Source organism: Sceloporus undulatus, chromosome 1 (genome assembly GCF_019175285.1).
Source record: "Sceloporus undulatus isolate JIND9_A2432 ecotype Alabama chromosome 1, SceUnd_v1.1, whole genome shotgun sequence".
Lineage (NCBI taxonomy): Eukaryota > Metazoa > Chordata > Lepidosauria > Squamata > Phrynosomatidae > Sceloporus > Sceloporus undulatus.
The window spans coordinates 347143866-347167828 of NC_056522.1; positions in this window are offsets into that span (position 1 = coordinate 347143866).

Here is a 23963-nt window from a genome sequence, read left to right on the forward strand (position 1 = left end):
TTCATTCTAGTTTTGCCTTCTGCAATACTACAGAAGAAAAGCAACAGTTTGTGTAGTGGGAACAATTTACCTTGAATGTTAGTGGTGGGCTGTCAATTTACTATGGCCAATGGTCCCTTGCTGCAGAGGACAAATTAAATATCCTCTCTGCCCTATCATCTCAGTGGAGAATTGAGACAACACATAGCACAAACTGTAGTTCTGGTGCAAACAATTCAAATGACTTCCAGTCTGTTCAGCACCAAACCTGGGGTATACACCTTATAATGAACGGGGGGGGGGGGGGTGTGTGCTCAAATTATGCGCTTAATCTTCCTGGTAGATCGAGACTCCTCCATAGTGATGCCAGGTGGCTGTTTACAATGGGTCCTGTGTGTTCTCCAGCATGCCCAGCACTACCACACATCACTTGTACTGAGGTCAGAATGAAGCACCCAGCCATATGATCAACATTGAGTGCCTTTTTCTGACCTCAGAGGGAGCAATGTGTGGTGTCAGCTGTGCCAGGCAGCTCAGTGGGGCACACATGAAAACAGCTGCCCAGCATAGCAACAGGAGTGTCTAGTAATGGGATGTGACAACTTCAGGGCCAGAATACTCCAGGTTGCCCCCCATCATATTCTGGCCCATGGAGACAGGAAAGAAATATCAGGGATTCTAATGGCAAGTGTGGTGAACAAGAATTAGGAACGTGAATTAAATAAAACAGGATGTACTATAATTCCACATCACACCAAGGATTCAAATTAGGATACATACAGATTTATTTTAACTCCTATTCCTAGTGATTTCTAACACTGATTTGTTTAGTTTTCACTGATATAAAATGCTGAAGTGATGGAGGAGAGTGATCTAAAGATCTCTTTTCTGTGTAGTTGCAGCCACGTAGATTCCAGAATGTGTTATTGAGCTGGAAAATGGAAAAGCACAATTTTAAAATAATAGTTGTTTCCATGTTTGTAGTTTTGTAGCAAAGTATTGTACAGTTTGTGCTGTTACTTATTCAATCTAGACTCTTTTTTGCAGTATAACTGACCATGACACCCTTTTGGATTCTTTGGCAGAGATAGGGCTTGGTGGCATGAATATGTTTTAGTTCTGCCTGAAGGTCAAGTCTCAGAAGGTGGTTTGTGGGGCCAAAACTACTGATCGTTCCCTTGGCCATCAGTCTGTGGATTTCACCAGATTACCATTTAACAAATACATGAACCTGCTCTGAGAATTTATCTGGAGATTTAGGGTTTGAAGACATGAATGTATTGTACCCAGCAATAACATCTGAGATCACTGATGAACTCACTGTGAGCTAAGAAGTCAAGACATAATTTAGATAAGATTGAAGGGCCCTTGGCAAGTTCAAAACTATCTGCAGCCTCTCCTGGATAAGGTGGTACAGCATTCAAAGAATACATTTCACAGTTTTGGAGTTATCTAGTATTTGGTTTTATATCTGGAAGGTCGAGGAACAACAAGGGCGCATTAGCAAGCTTTGACTTTTCAGACACGGGACAGAACTTGCATAGTGTCATTGAATATCACTTGTTATGGAGCACAAGCACAGGTGTGTGTGTGAGAGAACGAGAGTGAGAGAGAGAGAGAGAGAGAGGTTGCTCTTGTCTAAGAACAAATCAAATTTGAAACCTCTTTAGAGACCAAGATGACTAAACTGAGGGTATCATATTTTGGCTCCATATTGGCGAGCTAACCATTTGCAGATTGGAACATGCAATCTGTGCATGATGGCATTCATTTATGCTAATGGGAGACACACCCCTTTTTTAATATCCTGGGGTGGGGGACAGAAATCTGGAATCTAATCCCTGCCAATACATAGGGCCAACCATATAATGCTTGGGAAGGTAGAGGGTGGTAGGAAGAGAGGAAGACCTCATATCTGATGGATACACTTAATCAGGGAGGACAAGGACCTGAGTCTGCATGGCCTGTTGAGGATAGGGTGTCATGGAGGTATCTAATTCAAGGGGTCACCATGAATCATGCTTGACTGCAAGGAAGTTAAGAACAACAAAAGTAGCTGGGCTACCTAGATCTTTGGTATGATCCAACAGGGCACTTCTTAAGAATATCAACATTTGGCTGGATTCAGAATCTGCTTTCCATTGGCAGAAAGGCTCAGTTTATGGCCAAATCTGGACCCAACTCAGTGTTTTTATGTGTGCACCTAAGTCTCACTGAAAGCCAGATCATTTAATAACAAATTCAATCTACAAATAACTGTGCCAGAATATTTTGATTTCACCTTGATGGAGTATGTGCTAGCAAAATGACTGGACTAAGCAAAGTAAATAAAGCTGCAGTCTTATGGACACATTAAAGAACTAAATACCTATTAAACTCAGAGAATTTATTTTCATTATGAGCATACAGAATGTGCACTGTGATCTTCTTTTAAACCCAAATCCTTCAGTTCAACAACTATGTGGATGGAGAGAACATATGACTTGCACCTATTTGCTGAGTTGTATAAATGACAGAAATACTGAAACACAGTTCATTCACCCAGGGTCAACAAATTACATTCTCCATCATGTCAGCCAATAACTATGTTGGCAATCCCTGCACAAACATGGGAAAAAATGTGTGCTTTAAACCCGAGTGAAAGGAAAGGGTACCAAGATGGTTGGATTGATGTCACTTTAAATTTCCAGGGACTACTAAGAAAGTATTTTGTAGCACTCAGACATAACACGTGCAGCCTGGAGACAAGTAGAAAATGATTGTTGTACGTCCTGACCAAGGCAATTTACTGCCTAGACAAAATAGCTTTTAACACTCCCATGCACACACATGCAGTCAAGAAAAAAAAACGTATTTCAAAATCACATATAAGAAACTAGAAGGAATATATGAGTTGACATGATCAGGACCCAAGCATTGCAGGCAAAGGAAGAGAAAAGGGGAATTTTTTGTAAGGGTCTAGAGATCCCAGATTGTAATCTTACCATGAGGAAAAGACTGTGATGAAATTGTACCTTGTACTTAAGCATATTTATGGAAATTTATTTCTCTGTACCTACATTTCTAATTGAGATCTGGAGACAATTAGAAGCAGTTTCTGAGCAGAACGAGCAACATTCTGCAACTTGAGTTTCTTGCCCAGGTTCTTATCTAGAATAAAAGAAGTGTGTTTTGCAGTTAAACTAAATGTCATTTGAGAAGGAAAGGTAGATTTCTATTTCCCTGTGTGACATGAACCTTTTCCAGGAATTCAGAAACTAGATATAGTAAACATGATATGTGGGGAGTGTACTAACCATGCCTCCTCCATCAGAATTTCTGTCATTTTGTATAGATTGAAGGTGACTGTCCAAAGAATAGCACCACCAGTATCCTTGAAAAAAAACATAGGTCCAAGAAGAAATACTGCAGTTTGAGATTGCTTTAACTGCCCTGGTTCATTGTTAGGAAATCCTGGGAATTATGGGCCTGTTACAGACTGCCAAAATAAAGCTGCTTCGGGTCCCTTTGGAGGTATGCTATTTAAATGATGCATGGGTCCTAAGAGTCTGGAGGTCGCACCAAAGCCACACTCCATTCCTAAGCACCGGAATGCAGCTTTGGTGCAGCTTCTGGATTCTTAGGATGCATGCATCATTTAAATAGCATACCTCCAAAGAGATCCGAAGCAGCTTTATTTTGGCAGTCTGTAACAGGCCATAGTTTATTGTGGCACCAGAGCTCTCAGACAGAGAAGGCCAAGGACTTTATCACACAGGCCCGGGAATGGGCCTATCGCATTCTAAAAGGGGACGTGATGTGAACGGGAGGCGGCATAGAACGCATCTTACCTCACAGGGAGAACACTGCCATCACCACTGGACATTCCCATCACGTTCCAGATGTGTCCCAGAGGGGGCAATTTTCAGGAACGCTTGAGAAGCATTCCTAAAAATCACCCCCTTGGGAACATATCCGGAATGTGATGGGAACGTCAGGCAGCAGAAGCAGCGTTTTCCCTGTGAGGTAAAATGTGTTCTATGCTGCTTCCCGTTCTCATCGTGTCCACTTTTAGAATGCGACAGGCCCATTCCAGGGCCTGTGCAATAAAGTCCTAAATGTCTCACAAAACTACAATTCTCAGAATTCCCTAGCATTGAGCCAGGGCACCTTCTCTTGGGCTAACTCTTCCTCGGACTCTTCTGAAATAAGGTACTTCCCTCAACTTGGGCTGTCCCTTCCCTTGCTGGAGAGCTGCTGTTTTATCTTCTCTTTCCCTTCTCTCTCCCTTGCACCAGCTGTGTTTCTCCATTCCTCACATCCACAGCCTTTTTCAGCCCCTCCTAGCCCTCTCTTTTTATCCTTTCCTTCCTAATTACTCCTTTCCTCTTCTGGGCTCTACACTCCCCCATTTCTTCCTTCTTCACTTTCATCTTCTTTTTCATCACTTTCTCCTATCTGTTTTTGATTTCTTTCCTCTTCTCCTGTTCTCTTGCGACAACCCTCATCTCCTTCATCTACTCATTTACATTTAAATAAGAAAAAAAAGTTGTAGGAGTTGAATCAGAGAACTTTATTGCACAGGCCCTGGAATGGGCCTGTCATATTCTAAAAGGGAAGGTTATGGGGATGGGAGGCGGCAAAGAATGCTGTTTACAGCACAGGGAGAATGCTGCCACTACCACTGATCATTCCCACCACATTCCAGATACATCCCAGAGGGGGCAATTTTGAGGAATGCTTCTCAAGCATTCCTGAAAATTGCCCTCTGGGGAACACATCCAGAATGTGATGGGAATGATCGGTGGCGGTGGCAGTGTTCTCCCTGTGTGGTAAATAGCATTCTTTGCTGCCTCCTGTCCCCATAATGTTCCCTTTTAGAATGTGACAGGCCCATTCCAGGGCCTCTGCGATAAAGTTCAGACATACAGGCTGGGCTTCTACATGTAGCAATAGATCTTGACTGGGCTTCAGCACATACCAATAGCCAACTTGAGAGGAAGGTGGGATGATGATGATGATGATGATCATCATCATCACCATCATCATCATCATCATGGCAATGATTCATTTTCTCAGCTGTAGGGTATGAACACTTTCCATTCAGAGTTCCTCTGAATGCATAAAATATTTGCCTGCATAGAAGAGAATTGTACATATGTGGAACCTGAGAGTAACATATACAATCAACACTGTCATTTCACTTAGATAAAATTCCATTTTTTAAAATTATTTTTCAATTGCTAAAGGTCAGAAATATTTTGAAGGATAATAGAAAAAACAGTAGTATCATGCCTGCATTTCTCTCTCTGTGTTAATAAAATAAGACAGAGATTTTTGTACTTTCCACATTTCTGTCCCTAAAATTAGAAACAAAACTTATTTAACAGTAGTGATGAGAAGTGGTAATCATAAAGCCCTCTTGGGGTTCATCATGACAGCACTCATACTATGTTCCCAAGAAAACCCCACACCCACACCGCACACAATGCACCCTGATTTTCTATTTTCCTACTAAAATGTGATAATATTCTAGCTACAAATATCATCATAAAACACAGCAATCAAAATCAACTAACACAGCATGAATAAAATCATATAATTGAATTTACAGGGCATTTACAGTCTTATTTATATTTATCTGGGACCTAAGGCCAGAGAACTCAGTAGAACGTGTATTTGACTCTGTTGGTTCAACTTACCAAATACAATGGACTTAAAAGATCTTCAGCTAACTGAAATGCCACTTTAGCCTTTAATTAGAAACTCAAACAATCCTGTAAAAATGTGTTGCTATTTAAACTATTACTGTGGCCAAGCAAAGAAAAAGAAAGTAATACCCAGCATCTACTTGATGATGATGATGATATTTATTTATATCCCGCTCTTCTCCCAAGATTGGGATGCAGGGCAGCTTACAACATTAAAAAAACAAAACAAAAAACAAACAAACCAATACAATTAAAAACATACAAAAATAGTACAATAGAAACGAATTAAATTTCTACAATTTTTTTTTAAATTATATATTAAACTATCAAATACTTTAAAAAGATAAAAATGTTTAAAATACATTAAAATAATATAACACCCCAGGCCTGTTTTGAAAGCCTGTCTGAAGAGGAAGATCTTCACCTGTTGGCAGAAGGCCATCAAGGAAGGGGTCTGTCTGATTTCCCTGGGCAGGGAGTTCCGAAGTCTAGGGGTCACCACAGAAAAGGCCCTCTCTCATGTCCCCACCAACCATGCTTGTGATGGTGGTGGGACAGAGAGAAGAGCCTTCCCTTAGGATCTCAGAGCCCGGACCAGCTCATATAGGGGGAAACAGTATTCCAAATAGCTTGGACTATATAGGGCTTTATAGGTCATCACCAATACTTTGAATTGTGCTCAGAAACAAACTGGCACCCAGTGAAGCTGTTTCAGCATGGGTGTTGTATGATCTCTATAACCTGCCCCTGTTAGCAGCCTGGCTGCAGCTCTTTGGACCAGCTGGAATTTCCAAACATTCTTCAAAGGCAGTCCCAAGTAAAGAATGTTACAGTAGTCCAATCAGGATGTAACCAAGGCATGTACCACTGAGGCCAGATCTGGCATCTGAAGGAATAGGTGCAGTTGGCGCATAAGTTTTAAATGTGCAAAAGCATTCCTGGTCACTGCAGAGACCTGGGCCTCTAGGTTCAAAGCTGAGTGTAGGAGTACCCCCAGACTGAGAACCTGCATCTTCAAGGAGAGTGTAACCCCATCTAAACAGTGCCTTCTGACTGACCAGGAGCACCTCTGTCTTATTTGGATTAAGTTTCAACTTGTTTGGCCCCATCCAGTCCATTACTAATGACAGACACTGGTTTAGGGCCAGGACAGCCTTCTTGGATTGGGGTAGAAAGGAGTAGTAGAGTTGAGTGTCATTGGTATATTGATGACACTGGACCCAGAACTCTGGACGGCTTCTCCCAGTGGCTTCATGTATATGTTAAATAGTATAGGGGACAACATAGAACCCCGAGGGACCCCACAGGTTAGTGGCCAGGGGGTTGAGCAAGAGTGACCTTGTGGGTTTGTCCCACCTTCTGGGTTTGTCCCTCCAGGAAGGAATGGAGGTAAAACAGTACCTCCAAGTCCCATCCCAGAGAGGTGGCCCAAAAGAATACCATGGGTGAAAGTCCTGAAATCCACTGAGAGGTCCAGCACAATTAACAGAGAAACACTCCCCCTGTGTAGTTCCCTGCGTAGGTCATCCACCAAGTCGACCAAAGCTATTTCTGTTCCAAAGCCAGGCCTGAAACCATAATGAAATGGATCTAGATAATCAATTTCATTCTGAAAACCCTGGAGTTGAGAAGCCACCACATGTTCTAATATCTTGCCCCAAAATGGTAGGCTGGACACTGCCCAATAATTATTCATTATACTGGGATTCAATTATGGCTTTTTCAGCAAAGGTCTCACAATTGCCTGCTTTAGGCAAGATGGAACTCCACCTTGTTGTAGGGAGGTGTTGACTATATCCTTTACCCTCTCAGCCAGTCTCCCTCTGGCCTGTTTAATAGGGCAAGGGTCTAAGACACATGTGGTGGCTTTCACCTATCCAAGGATCCTGTTCACACCATTCGGTTGCTCAAGCTGAAAAGTATCCATTAACACTGGGCAGATAGGTTACATCCACTGGCACTGTATCAACTGTAGCATCCAAGTTGGAAGAAATCTGAGCAACCTTATCTGCAAAATGTCATGCAAATTCTTCACAGTGGGACACTGAGTGGTTTGCATTTTCTAATTGAGGGTGACTGTGTAAGAGACATTTGACCACCCAGAACAGCTCTGCTGGATGACTTTGTGCGGATGCAGTGTTGGCAGCAAAAAAACATTTCCTTGCTGCCCACATTGACACAGAGCAAGCCTTCAAATAGGCTCTAGCCCATGTTTGGTCAGATTCACTTCAAGTCTTCTGCCAACATCGCTCTAGTCTCCATCTCATTTGCTTCATCACCATCAGCTCCCTGGAGAACCAGGGGGTTGGGTTGCCTCTGCTCCATAAGAGAGGACACTCAGGAGTGATTATGTCCACCACTATGGTCATTTCCCCATTCCAAAAGTCAGTCAGAGCTTCAACAGAATCACCTGTTGGGGTGACTGGAAACTCCCCAAGAGCCCTCAGGAATCCATCTAGATCCATCTGCTTCCTGGGGATGACCATCGTAATTGGTCCCCTACCCCTGCAGAGGTTCTGAGTCCCAGTTAATCTATTCCTGACCAGAAAATGATCTGTTCATGACAAAAGAACTGTGAAGAGTTACTCCACACCAAGATCAACATCACCCCACCCAGCACAGAAAACAAGGTCCAGTGTGTGCCCAGCAGCATGATTAAGGCAAATACCAATTGAGACAGTCCCATGGTTGTCATTGAGGTCATGGCATCCTGAGGCACTCCTGACAGGGCAGTGTCAGCATGGGTGTTGAAGCTCCCCAAGACTAATAGATGTGGGGATTCCAACACCATCCCTGTCCAGGAATGCTGCCGATGTCACTTGGTGGGGCAAACCCTGACAAATTGCCCTGCGAGACCACAGTACAAACAGAGGCCCTCTGTCCTCCGCCTTTCCTTCTCAGTCCCGGTGAGACAGGACCGCGCTCCTCCCAGCTGCATCGGCTCCTCTACAGGCCCAGGAGAAGCAGCCTCAGAGGAAGCTGAAGGAGTCAATGGTGCAGTCAACGGAGGAAGTGGAGGGCCTGTCTGCAAGCAGCAAGACAGCAGTCCACATGGATGGCCTGTGTTAGCAACGCCAACAACATCTCAGGAGGCTCAGAGTGGGCCAGTTTATCCAGGATCCTAGGAGCCAGGCCAGGACGAAATCAAGCCTGCAAGGCACTGTCATTCCATGTGACCTCCTGGGCTAGGAGGCAGAAAGCCACAAAGTAGTCAGCCACAGAGCCCTTGCCCTGTCGCAGAGTCAGGAGCCGGTGCTCTGCAGTCTCTCCCTTGACAGGGTCTCTCCAGGTAACCTTCAACTCCTTCAAGAAGTCCTGCAGGCTGTTAAGAACAGAACTATCCTAACTGAGGTAAGGAGTAGCCCATTTGCTCACAGGCCCAGACAGCACACTGATAATGAAGGCTACTTTATGTGAGTCCATGGGAAAATCAGCCTCCCTGACTTTGAAATGTAAACAAACAAACAAGCTGCATTTATATACCGCTTCATACCACCTAAGCAGTGTCTAAGCGGTTTACAACTGTAAGCTAATTTGCCGCCAACAATCTGGGTACTCATTTCAGGCTTGCGACCTTGGAAGGATGCAAGCCTGAGTAAAGCTTGAGCCTTTTTGCTGGTCTTGAACTCGCAACCTTGTGCTTTTGAGTGAGTGGCTGCAGTACAGGCATTTAACCACTACACCACCAGCCAAAAAGCTGTCAAGCAAGGTCCAGTCTCCAGAAAACTTTTCAGGCAAGGTGGTGAGGCATTTGGTCTGAAGTCTTGGCTGAGGAGCTGGGGCCCAGTTCTGCAGCTCTGCCACAGTCTGAGTTAAAGCTGCCACCTGTGCTACAAGCTGTTTATTCTGTTGCAGAAACTCTTTCACCATAGCTGACTCAGCCATCTCTGTATCAGCCTGAATAAGGCCAGAGACTATTCTGTCCAGGAATGCTGCCAACACAGACACTCACAGGGCTGATAAGAGCCTGCTGGGCAGGATAAACATGCCGAGCTGCCAGCAGCAGTTCCTCAACAATGCCAAATGATGTCCAATAGAATAAACCACTAGCCAATCCAAAGTTCAGGATCACAGAGAGCCACACTACCAATCCAGTCTGAGGTCAAGAGTACCAGAGGGTTGGTCAAGTGTCTGGTCCAAGGTCAAGGATTCAAAGACAGTCAAGAGTCTAGGAAGCCAGGAGCCAGATCAAGCAGCATTCACTAATGAGAACTAATAGTCTCTGGCAATAGAGCTCAGTCTCTGCCAGGTGCCTTATATCTAGCTCCCTTATCACAGCTGCTGATTGCTAATGAGCACTTCTCAGCAAGCCTCTTGGAACGGTGAAGGCACACCCTTTCTGTTTTCCACTGGCTAAAGGTAGGAATCTCAATGCTCTGTTGCTTTGTGTCTCCCAAGTCGGCACTTCTACTGGGGCAAGGCTGGGCTGCTGAGCCTCAGGCTCTACTGGAGTAGACCCCACAGAGCTAGGGTCTGGCTGCCCAAACCACTAGGGCTGGGAGAGCAGAGCTGGGACCTGGCAAGGCAAAACTGGGGCCTGGCACAGCCTCAGGTTCCTCCTGCCCCTGAGGAGCTGAGTCCTCCTTGTCATCCTCGTGGCTGGCCATGACAATCCCCAAGACAACCCCAGCTAGCTCAGGAAAGGAGAATGTTCATCAGTGGGGTGGGAGGTACACCAACAGAATCCCTATTCTGTCCCAGCTACCCAGCTTTAGGTACACACACTGAAAACCTGTAGACTGATGGGGCATCTGGTCGGGGGGATGCCCCGTCAGTGGAATCATATAGACCACTGCAATTCCCTCCCTCCCCCCACAGGTCTTGCCTGCTTTTTCTGTCTGTATCACAAACCACAGTAAAATCAAGAGAAGAAGCAGTGTTAGTATGGAATATCAATGTGCAAAGGGATCCTGTAGCACCTTTGAGACTAAGGGGCAAAGCAGACCAGTGGCTTGGAGTGTACTTTGGCAGCTCCAGCCCCTATCAGCCCCCACTCGGCCACGGACCATGGTGACTGTCTGGTTAGCTCTGAAAGTGGGCCACTGCTGCAGTCCTGAACAGGCTGCTGGCAAGAAGCACACTTTTGCTGCTTCTTTTGCCAGCAGCTTTGCACCACCTTTAGACCAATCTGGGTGTGTGTGTCATCTAGTGGCTGCAAAAGGTGATGGTTCAGAGGCAGAGGCTAGAGTCCTATCAATGGGGGGGGGGGGGGCTCGAGCCAGCCCTCAGGCTTGGTTTTTGGAGCCTGAAGGTTCCATTCCAAATGTTAGGCTGTGGCTCACTCCAGCCAATAGGGCTCCAGCCTCTGCCTCCGACCTACTCCCGAAGCCAAGCCTGGGGCAGAAGCCTCAGAGGGGCAGGGAAGGAAGGAAGGAAGGAAGGAAGGAAGGAAGGAAGGAAGGAAGGAAGGATACAGAGGTTCCACTGTAATGTCATGCCCAGCTCAAGGGCAAGGACTTGTCTCACTCTCAGGTAGCAAGGAAACCACTCAGTGGTGGTGTGTCCAAGTGTCTCCTAGTGGTTGGGCTCCTACCACATGTTGTGGCTTTTCACTGCTCGTCAAAATGTTATGTGTAATATGTGTACCAGCCTTGAATTCCATTGTTGGAGAAAAGTGGAATATAAATCCTTAAAATTATATATATATATATATATATATATATATATATATATATATATTCAATGTTGCAGCAGTGATTTCTCATCATTGGGCACACAAGCTTTGTTAGACAGTCCTTCTCTAAACAAAAATAGCAATAGCAATAGCAAGTACATTTTATACCACTTATCAGTGGACTTAAGCACTCCCTAAACAGTTTACAAAGTGTAAGTTAATTGCCCCCAACAATCGGGGTACTCATTTTAGCAATCTCAGAAGGATGCAAACCTGACTTGAGCTTGAGCCCTTTCGCTGGTATTGAACTCACAAACTTATGGTTTGTGAGTGAGTGGCTGCAGTACAGGCATTTAACCACTGCACCACCAGGGCTCAAAAAGCTGGAGAGCAGAATGTTCTTATGTTTAACATAATCATCATCTATTCTCCAGGCCAGATATCAATGCATTGGACTTTTTGTTTTAGACATTTTTCTATCATGGTCACCTATATCACAAGGAATGGGATTTTTTTTTTTTTTGATAGGGAAAGGTGAAGCTCATAAACTAAGTTTTTTTAAATCATCCTGATCCTCATTTTCATCTTCATAATCTCAAGGTCATTTTGTCCCAAAGTCCTCTTCTTTTTCTTTTCTTTTTTTAGAAGAAATTTGCAATTCCCAGGATTATCCCCCCATCCCCACAAAAAATAAGCCAGAATGAAATTCTCTTCCACTGGCACTCATCAGATTCAGTTGGCAAGACCATAACTGACTTTCACATGACTTTTTATATTAAATCTGGGGAGCCTCTTAAAAAAACCAAAACCCAGCCAACCAGATAAACCTAAATCAGTATCACAAGCATAACAGAATACAAAGCCTTGGGTCTCTGTCAGTTTAGTCCCCACCCTCAATATTCCACATTTTATACACTTGGGTGGCTACTATGAACCTTGAAAGTAGAACAATTTGCTACTCTGTCTCAGTAGCAAATGTTTTTGGTTAGCCCAGCTGGGGAGACAAACTACACTGAAGTATATGGGGAGGTGTGGGGCTGCATTGTCTGCCCATATGTTATCTTTAAGTCAGACTGTTACTTTTTCTTTCTATTTACTTGGTTAAACACACAGTTATGCTGTCATTTAATGTCTAAACTTCTGCAATACAGTGGGATGGGAGTATGTAGGACAGCACTTGTGGAGCTATGTAACACCTTGTATTGTGATTTAACACTAACTAGGGCCTTGTTCTACTTGATACTGGAACAAATAGGTTGGCCAGACATCAGGGAGGAAAGAAAACACAAAGCTTCTTTGTCTATTTTTTTTCTGAAGACGAAAATAACATTTGAAGTTCTCTGATTGTTTTCCCAGTGTTCAGCTAGGCAGTTATAGTCCAGTGGAGATGCTGTAATAAAGGGACCCGAGGGCAATTAGTCTGAGAAATTTGGCAGGAGAAACTGAATAAAGCTCCAAGTTAAGGCTATGGTGAATATGAAATATTGATCATGACTAAGATTTCACTAGATGAAACTGAGTCACCATTAGTAATGCTTTTATGGTGAATATAATTTAATGTAGCTTTTTCAGCATAACTCAAGCAACTGGTGACACTGACAAAACATTCTTTCTTTTTAAAAAAGAAGACAGTGGTGGGTTGTGAGGAAGAGGGCATGCAACACATTTGCAGTGTGTACTGCAATATTGTCCCCTTTAGGCACTGCTATGAGGTCAAAGCATATTACAAAGGATTGGACATGCAGAACAATGATTCAAGAAATATAGTGGGCATGTGATATAAGGTTGCCAGGTAAAATCCAGGGCAGGGCTCCTTAAATGAGTTGTACAGAAAAGGGGATTTCTGCAGATGTTGCTTACATGACAGCTGTCACAAAACTATTAAAGTTACGGAGTCCTATCCAATATTTCACTTGTCAACCCTAGACAGATGTGTGTTTCACTGGACCTTTTTTTTTGGGGGGGGGGGCAGCCCTTGAACATCCAGCAAATCCAGGCTGTCCATGTGATGCACACTTTTGGTTTTCCAGAATCCACACTTATGCACTGTTCTTGACATATCTGAAATAAATGTGCACATTATCCATTTTCATCTTCTTCAACTATTACCGATCTTAAGTTCAGAAATGTAGTTAACATATGCTTACATTCACCCTTGCTGTCCCTACCTTACGCATATTCTTTCAACTTACAATATTAAACTCCTATTGTATTATGGCTCTTCATTTTTTCATACAAATATTTTTAATCCTACATTCATTTTGTATCAATATACTGTTATTTAACTGATAAGTATAAATTAACATACCTGTACCAACATATGCATCCGTATCAAGCCTTCTTTCCCTTATTATTATGTTTCTGATTTTTCATAGTCGGGAGTTTGTTTTCCAGTTCTTATTTACATATTCTTCAAAGCCCGTCCACATATGACCTTCATAGTTTTCATTTTTCAATAATGCAGTTAACTTATCCATCTCCTTTATTTCTAATATCTTTTGTATCCATTCGTCTATATCCGGTAATTTATTACTTTTCCAATATTTAGCAAGAAGTATTCTATCAGCTGTTACCAAATACAACATTGATTTCCAATGTTTCTTTTCAGCCTCGTCACCCAAAAACATGGTCATATTAAGTAAATACAACTCCGGTGCCATCGAGAATTTTACTTTTGTGATTTTCTGTATGATATTATGAATTTTTTTGCAAAAATGCTTCACTTTTACACAAGACCACCGTATCTGATAATAACTTCCTTTTACCTTACCACATTTCCAACATTTATTTTCTTTTGTATTGTACATTTTGGATATTCTTGCCAGTGTAAGATACCACCTATTCATAACTTTCAAATAGTTTTCTTTTAAGTCTTGAGCAACTGTAAATTTTGCTGGTTTTTTCCATGATTTTTCCCAATTTTCCAATGTTATAGAGTGTCCGACATCTTGAGCCCACTTTATCATATTTGATGTTACTGTTTCATGCTCTAAGCTTCTTGATAGCAATAGTTTATAGAATTTAGCAATCTTTCCTTTATTTTTATCCCAAAAAATTTTATCCATTTCATTTTGATTTTTCCCCAGTCCCTCTTTTAGTAGATCTTCCTTAAATTTTGACTTAATTTGCAGATATGTGAACCACGGGATTCTTTTCCCACTACTCTCTCATTCTTCTTTAGCTTTTATCTGTATTTCCCCATTTTCTGTCATTTTAATTAAGTCCTTATATCTTAGCCAACTTTGCCTAAACAGTGCTTCCTGAGCTGAAACCCAATTTGGAATTTTTGTGTAAAACATTGTTCTAATTAGTTTCCATATTCTTAACAGAGGTTTTCGAATGGAGTGATTTATGAAATCTTTGTTAATCAGATCTTTACAGTACCATAAGTATCCGTGCCATCCATATCTCATATTAGATTATTAAATATTTAACACATTTAAAGCCTCCAATTTCACCCAGTCCTGTATCCATAGTAGTCCGGCAGCCGAAAAATAAAGTTTCATGTCCGGTAGGGCACAGCCTCCATGTTCCTTTCTCTTTTTTTAACACTAAGTTCTTAATCCTCGCCCTTCTTCCTTTCCATACAAATTTGTTGATCTCCTTTCTCCAAGTCAAAAATATCTTGACATTGTTAATAATGGGCAAATTCTGAAAAAGATATATAATTCTGGGCAATATATTCATTTTTATGGTATTTATTCTTCCTAGCAAGGACAGTTCTAATTTATTACATCTTTGTAGATCTTTTGTAATCTGGTTCCAAACTAGTTTATAATTATTTTCGAATAGCTCTATGTTTTTATTTGTTAACCAAATACCTAAATATTTTGATTTCCTTTTAACTTCCATACCCGAATTTAGTATCAATTCCTTTTCTTCTTCCACTCTCATATTTTTTGTTATCAATACCGTCTTACTTTTATTTATCTTAAACCCTGAAAAGATTCCAAATTCATACAGTTCACCTAAAACACGATCAATACAGCTATTCGGATCTTCCAAAATCAGTATCATATCGTCAGCGTAAGCCTGCAGTTTATAATCAGTTCCCTTAATTTTGGCACTCTTTATTGTTCTATTAGACCTAATAGCATTATTTAGTACTTCCAAAACAGTGATAAATAGTAGTGGTGATAACGGGCAACCTTGTTTTGTGCCTTTTTCTACTTTAATATAATTTGTTTTTTGTCCATTGATTATAACTTGTATTTTCTGATCGGAGTATAGTTGAACAATATTTGACAAACATCCTTTGCCCATCCCCATTCTCTTCAATACCTCAAACACTCTGATCTTCTTGTATAATTTTAACCAGTATATTTTTAAGTCTATTTGCCAGGATTCCAGTATATATCTTGTAGTCAACGTTTAATAATGCAATGGGTCTGTAGTTGGAGAGCTCTGTTCTACCTTTTCCCTCTTTTGGAATAAGCGATACATTAGCTAATTTCCATGTATGAGGTATTCCTTCTTCTGCAATGTTGTTAAATACTTTGCCTAGTTCCTTTATGGTATCTTTTTCAAAAATGTTATAAAAACGGGCCATATAGCCATCCGGCCCTGGAGCTTTGCCATCCTTCAATGCCTTTATGATTTGTGATATTTCCTCCTCTCTTATAGGCTTTTCCAATTCCTCAATCTGTTCTTTTGTCATTTGCTTTATATTTTTTCTATCAAGATACTTTCTTATTTTTTCCTCAAATTCCTCATCTTCTTTTTTTTCTTTAAAATGGAAAATGGAAATAACGAACAGAAGATTCAATTAATTATACACAATGATGTATATATAATGAATTTTATATAAGATAATGTAATATCTCTGTTAGTTATGCTTGTTTCCTTTTTAAGTATAATAAAAATAAAAATGAAGAATTGCAAGGGGAAAAAAAGAAATAAATGTGCACATTAGTGTACTGGAAAATGTTCATATTTGAGAGATGCACAAAATACTTCTCAAACACACATTAGAAAGTTGAAAGGGTGGTATTTTAAGACATAAGAACAGTTGTTTTTTTAATGTCCATATTGTCATGCCTTGTTCCCCTACTGACTTGGACTGCCTGACCTCTGAGAATATAACTGTCATAAGCTTCTGTAAATGGGTCTACTACTGCAAATGGGTCTACTACTGTTTTGTCTCTACCAGGCTTTGCTTTGTACTTTGCCACAGCTGGCCCGCAAGACAGGACAGGCTAAAGAGGATATCAGGTGGGAGGGGATAGACAAAAAAGAGCAACAGAATGGAACACTGGCTAGATAGGAAAGGGTAGAAGTCTGCATATGCAGATTTTTTTTTCTTCTTTTGTACACATGGATTCTTAACAATGCATTCCTTTCTCTAAGATCCTGAAATAGATGCACACTGTGGAGACAAAAATTCATATGATAGGGAAACAAGAGACCAAGTGGTAGAGATAAGCCTTGTAGGAGAGCAACAGCATGCTCCCCAACTTCTGTTTTGTTTTTTTGTTTGTTTTGTTTAGTTTTGGGTTTGGTTTTTTTTTTTTTTGTTTGTTTGTTTGTTTTGGACGTCAGATATCTTAGATTCTTGGATCATGGGCTGCGGTTCCATGACTTCTGGCAAGGGATGGTTTGCACCTCACACCAGTTGGCAGAAACATTTTTGCCAGTGGTCTCAAAAAATTGATCAGGAGGCTTTAAACTGAGTTATACGGGGGGGGGGGGGGATATTTTGGAAGGCAGGAGTCCATCAAGAGCTGGAGATAATAGTCAAACTGTAATAGAGGGAACAAGCCAAATAGTGCAAGGATGGATAAAGGAAATGCTGTGGATATAGCATACCTTGATTTTAGTAAGACCTTTGACAAGGTTCCCCATGACATTTTTGCAAACAAGCTTGTGAAATATGGGCTAGATAAGGTAACTGTTACATTGATTTGTAACTGGTTGACCAGCTGAACCCAAAGGGTGCTCAAAAATGGCTCCTTTTCATCCTGGAGGGAAGTGACCAGTGAGGTCCCATAGGGTTCTGTCCTGGACCCAGTGCTATTCAACATCTTTATCAATGACTTGGATGACAGAATTAGGGGTATACTTATCAAATTTGCAGATGACACCAAATTAGGAGGAGTAGGTAACACCCCAGAGAACAGGATCAAAATTCAAAATGACCTTAATAGATTAGAAAGCTGGGCCAAAGCTAACAAAATGAATTTCAACACACAAAAAATGTAAACTGCACTTATGGCAGAAAAATGAAATGCATAGACATTGGATGGAGGACACCTGGATGAATGAGACTACATGTCAAAGAGATCTGGGAGTCCAAGTAGACCACAAGTTGAACATGAGTCAACAGTGTGATGAGGCAGCTAACAAGGCCAATACAATTTTAGGCTGCATCAATAGAAGAAGTATAGTGTCTAGATTAAGGGAAGTAATAGTGCCACTCTATTCTGCTTTGGTCAGACCCCACATGGAATACTGTGTCCAGTTCTGGGCACCACAATTCAAAAAGGATGTTGAGAAACTGGAGCATGTCCAAAGGAGGGTGACCAAAATGGTGAAGGGTCTAGAAACCATGCCTTATGAGGAGATACTTAGGAAGCTGGGCTTGTTTTGCCTTGAGAAGAGATGGTTAAAAGGTGATACAATAGCCTTGTTTAAATATTTGAACGGATGTCATATTGAGGAGGGAGCAAGCTTGTTTTCTGCTGCCCCAGAGAATAGGACCTGAAACAATGAATGCAAGCTACAGGAAAAGAAATTCCACCTCAACATTCAGAGGAACTTCGTGACAGTAAGAGCTGTTAGACAGTGGAACACACTCCCTCAATGGAGAGTAGTGGAGTCTCCTTCTTTGGAGGTCTATAAACAGAGGCTGGATGGCAATCTGTCAGGGATGTTTTGATTGTGGTTTCCTGCATGACAGGGGGTTGGACTGGATGGCCCTTGTGGTCTCTTCCAACTCTATGATTCGATGATTCTATATATGGCCTTTGGACCAAACTTCCAGGGAGTCTGCAAAGCAATTTGTCCTGCATAATTAAACAGGAGCATTGGCAAAAAAATAAGAAGAATCCAGGGGTCTGAGAGGTGAGTGTATGGCTCATTTAAACTTGCCAGTCTCTTCAGTTCTGTCCAAAATTAATTGCCATCTGCTCCTCACTCAATTTCCTAGTTGGATGCAAACCAACAGCAAAACAAAGAAGCCATGGAACTCTACCTAACAGCTGACTTCTCCAGGCTCCTGCCAAACTGATGGGATCCCATCTGCTTTCTTGAGACATGTTGCATACACGTCAGGTGCTGCCTTAATGACCTGACATATCTGTTTATAGGGATGATTATGAGTATAATATATTACAGTGTTAAGTACAATAGCAGGCAGAGGTCTATGTTAGTTTATAGAATCACACTCACCACTTTTCTTTGTCATACCTCTCTCTTCTGGTCTAAGAAGATTTGGGCTAGAAGCCAATGAGCAGACATAAGCAAGAAACCTGTCTATTCAGCACTATCTAGTTAAAGGGAGCAATTGGAAAACTGGTTAAAATTCCATTATTCTTTATCCTTCTGACAGTCAAAGCCATGACACACTTTCCCACTGGGACGATATTTAAGCACCAGTCTTCGGTCTAGAGTTTCCCTGATTTTCAAGATGTATACAAGAAGTTCCTCTGTTTCTGAATGCTCCTGCACTTCAACAGAAGATGTGTGTGTGTGTGTGTGTGTGTGTGTATGTGTGTACATACACAAACATAAGTCTATGTGTGAATGTGTATGTCTCTTTTCAGATAGGTTGCTGTGAGCAATTCTCTAGCCCATTGTATTTTATCCAAAACCTTGCACAAATATCCAGTGGTCAATTCTTGGAGGCTGACATTGCTGCTGCTGCTTACCAATGGGGAGGAGAGATTAGAGGGAGGCAATTCAAATGAGGAAGATGAGCCTTCATCCAAAACTCCATTCTTTGCACTTCATCCAAAATGTCACACAAATACACAGTGGTCAACTATGCTTCCTACATACACATGCAAGCTTCCAGACATACACACACGTATACATGTATACACACACGTGTATGTATACAGTACATGGTTATATGTTTTTGTAGAAAGCAAAGGAAATTGCCAGTCAGACAAACTGTCCACCTACTGTAGCTGGTAGCAACTTTCCAAGGTTTCTCAGACCTGGATGTATAAATACATGAACCTGGGATTTTTTGATTGCTCTGTCTGTGAACTGTGGCACAGTTCACAGGTGTCCATCCCTTAAATCACATTTCTTAAATGGAAGGAGAAAGTCAATGAAAGTATGGAAGCTCTACATGCACATCAGAACCCCACTACCCACAGGATTTTGATTAAGAGGCCTGAAAGTGGCAATGAAAGACTAACACTGGCATTTTCACTGACAGTATGTTACTACTTGTGTGTTTCATCTCTGCTCTAAAGATCTATACCAAAGGAAGTCAGTGCTGGAACTGGTGGGGCAACGTGTGAGAAGAATATAATGGTGAAACAAAATTGTCAAGACAAGAACTTACAAATAGATGTATCATTTTAGTCATTTGCATTATAATATACTAAGACAGGCATGCTTATCTCTCATACATACTTAGCTTGTGTGTGTGTGTGTGTGTGTGAGAGAGAGAGAGAGAGAGAGAGAGAGAGAGAGAGAGAGAGAGAGAGAACACGTGGTTACAGATAATACTTTCCTGTAAGACTGTTGACTAGGGATGTAAAGTATATTTTTCTTCATTTTCCTGTTGAAACAGCAAACAACCTTGTTAGGTATAAGGTTCTTCATTCTTTAAAGTTTCTTAGAGTTCAGTGCAAAATACTTTCCCAAAAGACTTCTTGAAACACAGATAGTAATTGAAAATATTTGTATTTTTGTATTGTGGGAAAAAATAGTTGGGAATTCCTTGTTTCTGTTTGTGAGGGAAAGGAATGAAAAAAAATTGCATCATTACTGTTGACTGAATAGCAGTTAAAAGGAGAAGAAATTTACATATGTAGAGCTACATAACAAATAGAAGATGAAGAAAGTTTTTCAGACAGTTTCCTTTTATTCAATACCTTTGTGAACATGATGAGCCCAAGGGACTTCCAGAAACTCATGCAACATTCTGGAGAGGGATTTGTTGACAGCCATTGAGTATCTTGAAATATTGCAGGCCTTCACTGAAGAATTGTTTCTCATTCAGCTCATTCCCACTTACATTTACACTGGTTTGTGATTTGCTTTTGCTGCGGGTCAGTGAATTGATTCCAGTTGATGTGTCATTTCAACTATGGAAGTGGGTTTTTTTTTTTCTTTATTCACTTTTTTGGCACAATTGTCATTCCCACTAGTTTGTGCCACTTAAAATGCCTGTCAATCATCTACGTGTCATTGGTGACACAACTGGCAACACATTCAAGAAAACACGGGGGGGGGGGGGGAGAGTCATGCGTGCCATGGCCAGAAATCTCCCCTGGGATGCATGCTTCCATGGATGTCATGGGACTTTCCCTTGGGATGCATGGGCCCATTGGTGCCATGGAAGACTCTCCCCTGGGATGCTTGTGTTCATGGGTGTCATTGAGGACTCTGCTCTGGGATGCATAAATAAATAAATAAAACTTTAACTTATATCCTGCTTTTTGTTACCACAATCAAAGCAATGTACAACCTTTAAAAAATACAATATATACAATCCCCTCCCTTAAAAAAGGATTAAACAATTCTATCCATTAAAATTACAAACGATAAAATCTAAAAACAATAATACAGTAATACAATAATGTTGGGCAGAATCTTCGCTTATATATGTCTGTGGGGAGAGCGTTACATGGCCAGGTTCTATTCTGGGAAGGTCTGCCGGTCTTGACAGCTTTCTTGAAGCTCTCTAGGTAGGTAATTTGATGGATCTCGTCCAGCAGGCCATTCCATAAAGTGGGAACGATCGCAGAAAAAGTCCTCTGGGAGGTCGCCATCAATCTGGTCTTTGTGGGCTGCAGCAAATTCCTGTCAGAGGATCTGAAGGTAAAGGGGAGATTATACGGAAGGAGGCGATCCCTTAAATAGGTTGGGCCCAAGCCATTGAGGGCTTTAAAGGTAATGACCAACACTTTGTACATCCATGGGTGTCATTGAGGACTCTCCCCTGGGATGCATGCATCCATGGGTGTCATGGAGGACTCTCCCCAGGGATGCATATGTCCATGGGTGTCATGAAGGATTCTCCCCTGAGATGCAGACTCTCCTCTGGGATGCATGCATCCATGGGTGTCATGGAGGACATTCCCTTGGGATGCATGCATCCATGGGTGTCATGGAGGACATTCCCTTGGGATGCATGCATCCATGGGTGTCATGGGATGCATGCTTCCATGGGTGTCATGAAGGACTCTACCCAGGGATGTATGTGTCCATGGGTGTCATGGAGGACTCTCCCTAGGGATGCCTTGGAAGGATCACTCCCTCTTTTTGAACCCAGCAGCCCAGGCTGTACTCGAAAGTAAAGGCTGGGAAGTTGAGGAGTAGGAGGAGAAGGGAAGAATCTCTCCCCTTTTTTTTTTCATCTCAGGAGCCTGGACTCCACTTGAAAGTAAAGGCTGGGAAGCTAAGGAGGAGGAGGGGGAGAATCGCTCCCTCTTTCCCCCACCCCAGAAGTTCTGAGTGAGTCAAACACACTATTTCCCCTTTGAGCAGCCAGGCTTGGGAACAAGGTGCCCTGGTGGTGCAGTGGTTAAATGCCTGTACTGCAGCCACTCACTCAAAATCATAAGGTTGCGAGTTCAAGACCAGCAAAAAGGGCTCAAGTTTGACTCAGGCTTGCATCCTTCCGAGGTTGCTAAAATGAGTACCCAGATTGTTGGGGACAAATTAGCTTACAGTTGTAAACTGCTTAGACATTGCTTAGGCGGTATGAAGCGGTATATAAATGAAGCTTGTTTTATTTGTTTATATATATGGCAGAATATGCAATCCATTGGCTTTGCAGCTACTTGCCTCACTGAACTGCAGCTGGTCCAATTTCCTGGCATGCTTGAGTAATTGCAAATAGTTACAAATACAAAGGATCACATATTCTGTCAATTTTTTTAAATAAAAAATAAAATATATGATCATGTGCCCATAAGTCACACCACAAGCACAGTGGTAGCGCTGGGTGGGATGGGGTGGCTGATTTCCCAAAAAGTGAAGAGGGAAGGTAAACATTTCTCTGCCAACCCCTCCTGTCATAGTCCCTCCCCTCCAAAATGAAGTGATTCAGATCCCTCGTTTCTAGTTGTTGAATATAAATAATAAAATAAAAAAAAATAAATAATAAAAATAATAATAAATAATAATAATAAAAATAAATAATAATAATAATAAAATAAAAATAATAATAAATAAATAATAAAAAATAATAAAATAAAAATAAAAAATATAAATAAAATCTTTATTTCTATCCCGCCCTTCCAAGGAGATCAGGGCGGCTTACAACAGTGCAAGTGCACACAAATACAAAGTTAAAAACACATAAACATTAATATACATTTTTAAAACAGCAATAAAAGCCCCATTAGCCCGTCCTCATGGCCACGGAAGAGGAGGGAGGCCCACAGGATCTTTATTCGGGGAATGCCTGCTTAAATAGGAAGGTCTTGAGATCCTTCCTAAATTGGGCCAGGGTGGTAGATGAGCGGAGCTCCATGGGCAGCGTGTTCCAAAGGGCTGGGGCAGCTGTGGAAAAGGCCCTTCTTGAGGTAGAAGCTAACCTGGCCCCAGGCACCTTCAGCAATTGCTGCCCAGATGTTCTGAGGGTGCGAGGCGGATTGTACGGGGAGAGGCGGTCCTTTAGGAATCCTGGGCCCAAGCCATTTAGGGCTTTATAGGTAATAACCAACGCCTTATATTGAGCTCGGAAGCGAATGGGCAGCCAGTGTAGATCTTTGAGTACAGGTGTTATGTGGCTGGTCCTGGATACGCCAGTGACCAGCCGGGCTGCCATATTCTGTACAATTTGGAGCTTCCGAGTTTGGTATAAGGGTTGCCCCATGTAGAGTACATTGCAGAAGTCCAATCTCGAAGTTACCAGAGCGTGTACAACAGTTTCTAGGTCCCTCCGGTCCAGGTATGGGCGCAGCTGGCGAATCAGCCGGAGCTGGTAACAAGTGCTCTTGACCGTCGCATTCACCTGAGGAGTCAGATGGAGCGACGAATCAAGAAGCACTCCCAGACTGCGCACGGAGTCCTTCACAGGGAGCGTGACCCCGTTCAGGACAGGTGGAACCACCGCCATTCCTGGACCGGGGGAACCTATCACTAGTACCTCCGTTTTCTCTGGATTAAGTTTGAGTCGGTTTTCCCTCATCCAGTCCATTACTGACTCCAAACAGGCCACGAGAGGAGAGACGCCATCCCCGGTCACTGCATCAGTCGGAGACATAGAGAAAATGATCTGGGTGTCATCAGCGTACTGATAACCCCGCTTTGGAATCAATTCTTTTCAAAAGAACTGGCAAAAAACTAGTGTCAGGAAAGAGTGGGATTTTTTTGCGTTTGCCTCACTTCATCACAACTGCAACTGATTGAAACTGGTTTCAAGTGGGAATGAGGCACATATAACCTGATCAGCAATTCACTTTAAATCACTTTAAAATCAAAGGGGGAATGAGCCCATTGAGAACTTTTACTTTAGGTCTCACTTACTGCTGGTTGATTTAATTTGCAAATGT